This window comes from Lolium rigidum, chromosome 5 (genome assembly GCF_022539505.1).
Source record: "Lolium rigidum isolate FL_2022 chromosome 5, APGP_CSIRO_Lrig_0.1, whole genome shotgun sequence".
NCBI classification, from domain to species: domain Eukaryota; kingdom Viridiplantae; phylum Streptophyta; class Magnoliopsida; order Poales; family Poaceae; genus Lolium; species Lolium rigidum.
This window is the reverse complement of record NC_061512.1, coordinates 170,727,060-170,731,998: the sequence shown is the minus strand read 5'-3', so window position 1 is coordinate 170,731,998 and position 4,939 is coordinate 170,727,060. Positions and strand designations below refer to the sequence as shown.

The window sequence follows — 4,939 nt, the reverse complement described above, 5'->3', positions numbered from 1 at the left end:
CGCCGTTGCCGGGGATCGAACCCGGGTCACCCGCGTGACAGGCGGGAATACTTACCACTATACTACAACGACTTTGGTGACAGTAACTATATGTACTGGTATTCATCGCGCTATTGCGTATGACGCCAGAATCAGTTCCTCATATTACTGTACTACAGCATGAGTGTATGTTCCGCCAAAAGAACCTAGAGTATGTTTCTTCGCTTCAAAATTACTACGCCAAAAGAGCCATCCACCCTGTCGCCGTCGGCCCCTACAAGAACCAAGAAATGCACAAACACATGCCGTGGACGGCATGCAAAATCACGCTTCTTTCACCGTCCATCCACGTTTACAATGGCCATCTTGTCCCAAATAATTGTAAAGGCATGAACATAAGGCCTAACAGTACCTAGTGTCAAAAGTCCTGTCTCATGTGGGCCAAATTGGCTCTCTACGAACGCAGTCTAGCTGTGTGGCACAGCAAGCACCAGTGTTTGTGGGCAATGATCAGGTTCCAATACCCTACGCAAACTTCCGCAAAGAGGTCACAAGCTTGTCTAACGAGAGATTTGGTTTAGCATATGCAGAACCAGAGCCAAATATGCCCAGAAATTTGCTAATTTTGGCATCAAACTAACAATATGGTTGGGAAAATTTACCTCCCAAGAGCATAAACCAAACTCTATCTTTTTTTGTTTACAAGAATATCAGGATCGCTAGCTGTCTACTTCATTAAGACAGAAAATTCAGAAGTTCACATAAGTTACTGCTTTGTTCAGGCATCAGGAGAAACCGCGCAAGCATCCTCTGTACGTAGTCTGTATGTAGCTTGTAGCCGTCAGGCAGGAGATGAGCAGCATGGGTTCCCTTTTGTATGTCGAGGCATCATCAGTTATCAAAGACATCACGCACTGCCCGGCCTCAGGTTGAAACGTTGGCCTGAAGGAACATCAGACAACACACACACATCATTCGAGGGGATCGTTTCATTGCAGGTGTGGAGGAGGCGCACGGCGCCATGCATCCGTGTCTCCATTGTTCTCTGAAGTTTTAAAAGGCGCACGCAGAGCCTGCATCGATCATGCTCAGCTCAGGTTTCCTTATCCATGCCAGCCAACATGCGGCTGTCTCTATCGCGCACACATGCATGCCGTCGTCTCGCCGCGACCTCAAAATCAATTTGATTTTCCAGCGATTTCGTTTGGCGCACCAAAGGATCACCATCAGTTACAACTTACACTTAGGATGTGTTAGGTATCAGGATGAAGTGGAATGTAATGAAACGATTTCATTTCATCTTTACTATTAAATTGCAGTTGGGGATGGTTTGCACTTTGACATCAAACATTCGGAACATCCTAGCCGTCAATCATCTCAAAATCGCCCATCAAACATTTGCCCCTTCCAGCATTAATCACGTCCGCATCAAACAATGAAACACATGTAAGGAAGCACATTTATTGCAAATAAAATTCAAATTGCTTTCACAATGAAATGAGTAAACACACACGTAAGGAAACATGTCCAGCGTCAATCACGTCCAAATTTATTTCACAAGGAAACAATCACCTCCAGCATCAAGAAAAAAAATCTGGAGCGTTCAATCTAACAGCGGATTAGATCTCCTGAATGATGGTACACCAAAATTGCTAGGTCTCGCCCGACAATCAATTACAATCAAGGTAATTAATACACGGTAATTACCTTCCCACGCAAAAAGACGCATGTCGCCTCACCTTCTTTCTTTGTTGCGGCTAATCAAGATATACAAATTAAATAAGAAATCTTTTCATGTGTATCACCGCCGAAAAACAATCATGATACCTAATTGAAATTTATCCTTCCTTAAACTCCCAACCCTTCCTATATGATCCATGGACCTCCAGGGTAAGCTGGCCAGACCTCGCGCTGACACCTCCCCTTTCTCGTCTTCTATGTTTTTAAACATAACTACATAAATTCTTAGCCCATCTCGAAGGGCTGACTGCACCATGGTTTTGCATTCACGTACCCTGAGATCCCTGCCAGATTCGCTCCCACTGCAGCCAAGATGGATTCGGGCGAGGTCTCTCGATAAGCAGCGGCGACGAGTTGGAGCAGGGGGGCTGAACAAGGGGGCGGCAGAGGTTCAGGTTCACCATTTTTAAATCCTTGTCCATTCTTGCCGTCGGATTTTTCCCTTTCTACTATATACTTGTGCCGTTGCTTCTCTATTTTAATGAATGCGTTTATTCTTGGCCTGGATGATGCACAAGATTGCGCCTGGATGATTTGTTGCGGAGGCTCTTATGTCTGGTGAGCAGTCTTTCTCTGCTCATCTTACTTCCACATAATTTTGTTAGTTATTTTGATATTTGATCAGTAGTCACTAACTCCTGAAAGATTTGCAATTATGGTCTTCTTTCGCTGCAGGTAACCAATGTCACTAATCTTACACTAATCTTAAATAACACTACGCATCTTCACGGGAGGGAAATGGAGACAAGGGATCGGATGAAGACTCAAGACATCACACGACATACTTCAGGGAAAGAACTCGTTGCAATAGGCCAACTTAAATCTTTTCTCATCTATCTTGATTCAGTTTTACCATTGCTTCATGTTAACCACCCGTTTATGTGAAGTAAAATATTATTTTATAGGATGTTACTATTTCTCAGTCGACTGAGAATTAACTTCGTTTTCAGTTAGATGATGTCATCAAAATTTAGTTGCAACTCATGAGTAGCACAAATCACGATACAAGTCGAATGGTGTGAGACTTGATTGAGCTCGAAGTTAATTCTCAGCTAGCTGATAACTAGCAAATCTCTATTGTATAACACCAGCATCGTATTCATCCTGGCACATTTTCTGGCGTTTATGTGAAGTAAAATGTTAACCACCCTTTTATGTGGAGGTTTCCCGCGTTCCTGGAGCTCGTGCGTGGAGCTTGCCCACTTCCTGGCTCTCGCCCGTGTTGTCCTCCTGCCAGGGGCATGCCCCCGAGAAGGAGGGGTGGCCTCCATGGTGGCCGTGACAGAGGTGGGGAGGAGGGGAGGTGTAGTTGCGGCCGGAATCAGACATGGTGACGGTGGATTTGAGGTGCTTCCGGGAGGAACGCCTTAGAAGGAAGAAGATGTAGAAGACTTCCACATTGGGACACTTTGTGTGAGGAGTTAAATTAGAGAGATCGGCTATAGTCGGCCACCGTTAGAGGAGTAAAAGTTCACTCTAAATTTACTAGGACGTTTGCTCCTCTAAAATAGAGGAGTTATGTTAGAGATGCTTTTATAGTTTTTCATTCCCTTTTTGTGACTACAAAGGAGAAATGGGTGCTGAAAATGAGTAGTCTCGCATATGAATTTCTGATAAATGTTTATTCCTGAAGTCCATAACCGTTGGACCAAAGTATTGATCTGTCTCTTTTTCCCCATTCTCTGATTTGTGCAAGTAGTAACTCGACTCACTGTACCGTTCCCGCTTTTGCCAGTTTGACTAAAATAGGTACAGTATCTTCTTTATTGCTGGACCATCAGATCAACAAGGACTTACTTCCTCCGGTCCAGTTTATAAGGCGTGCACGTCGTTTAAGAAAAACTTTGACCATATATTTTGTTAAAAAAATATGAGATATATACCACAAATGTTATACCGTTGGATTCATATTCAAGAGAAGTTTCTAATGGTATAATTTTTGTGACATATAATTCATAATTTGCTGACTAAATTAATGGTCAAATTTTTTCTTAATCTACGGAACCGAAGGGAGTACTAATAGTTACTATATTCTGATGTAAGCTCTGTATCTGAAAGCAGAATATTAGTAGCAATATATACATATAGGAGTAGTTAGACTGTTGTTTCCAAGTTAGATTGTCATATTTTGAATCAAGAAGATTGTAAGCTGTGTACTCCAGATAGTTTTCACTGCTTCTTGCTTATTTCAGTAAGTGAATCACGTAGTGTAAAATGTTTATCTTATTTTAAAAGATGAAGCAGATGTTAACCCTGATGATCAAGCCAATGTTATTGAACATTTGGATAAAGTTGTGAGTCTCAAGTTACTCATGTATGTTTAGAACTTCAAATATTTTTCATTTAATTAAAACTTGAAGGCACGTCCATATGCTGGTGTGAATTTGGTCCAATAATTCATCATTATACCTGAATGAATTTTTATGGCTTATGTAAGGTTGCAGACTCACAAGATATTCTCATTTTGTCAAAAACGACGAAGAAGCTCCCTACTACATGATGTATATCGTTATGTTCGAGAAAACAGTGCATGTGATATCTGATTAATGAAAATATTTGCTAATTTGATTCCTTAATCATGTCTTTGCATATTGTAGAAAATGTTTTTTAATCTGAGAAGCTTTGTCCCAAGGAACTAAACCAAAAAACTATTTGCGTACATGCTTTAGTCCTTTTGAAAGTTGAGGTCTAAACCTTTTGTTTTTGTTCCGATTCTTGATGGGTTTTGAGCCCTGTGCATCCCTAAATCATCAAGGTATTTATAATTTACTTTTGGAATGTACTGTCTATTGAAGGAGACACGGTGTTTATTAAACGAAGGTTAAAACACAACACATATTATGACTACTATTTTTTGTTATCCGTAGCAACGCACGGGCATTCAACTAGTTTACTATAATGAAACGGTTCCATTTATTGTATTTGGTTGGGACAAAAATATGTAATGGGATGATTCCGTTTTCCATTTGGTTTGGACCAAAAAATGTGGTATGGAACGGCTAGAATCGGGTTCATCTCACCACTTTCATCCAAGGAAAAAAATAGCGCGCTATAATAAAATAGCGTCGATCGAAAATATGCTATTAGCACGCTATAGCGCCGGAATGATGTAGCGTGGGCTGTCTAGAAACGCTATAGCATGCTATTAGCACCGAAATAGCGCGCTATTTTTTTCCATGCTTCCATCGCTATAGTGAGCATACTTCCCACGTGTAACATC

At 41.3% G+C, this 4,939-nt stretch overlaps 1 non-coding gene across 1 annotated transcript; it reads right to left on the bottom strand.

Annotated features, from left to right (window-relative positions):
- On the bottom strand, nucleotides 1-72 carry TRNAD-GUC. Its single transcript has one exon. It is a non-coding gene; the product is annotated as a tRNA-Asp (tRNA).
- Between the last annotated feature and the right edge of the window lie 4,867 nt (nucleotides 73-4,939).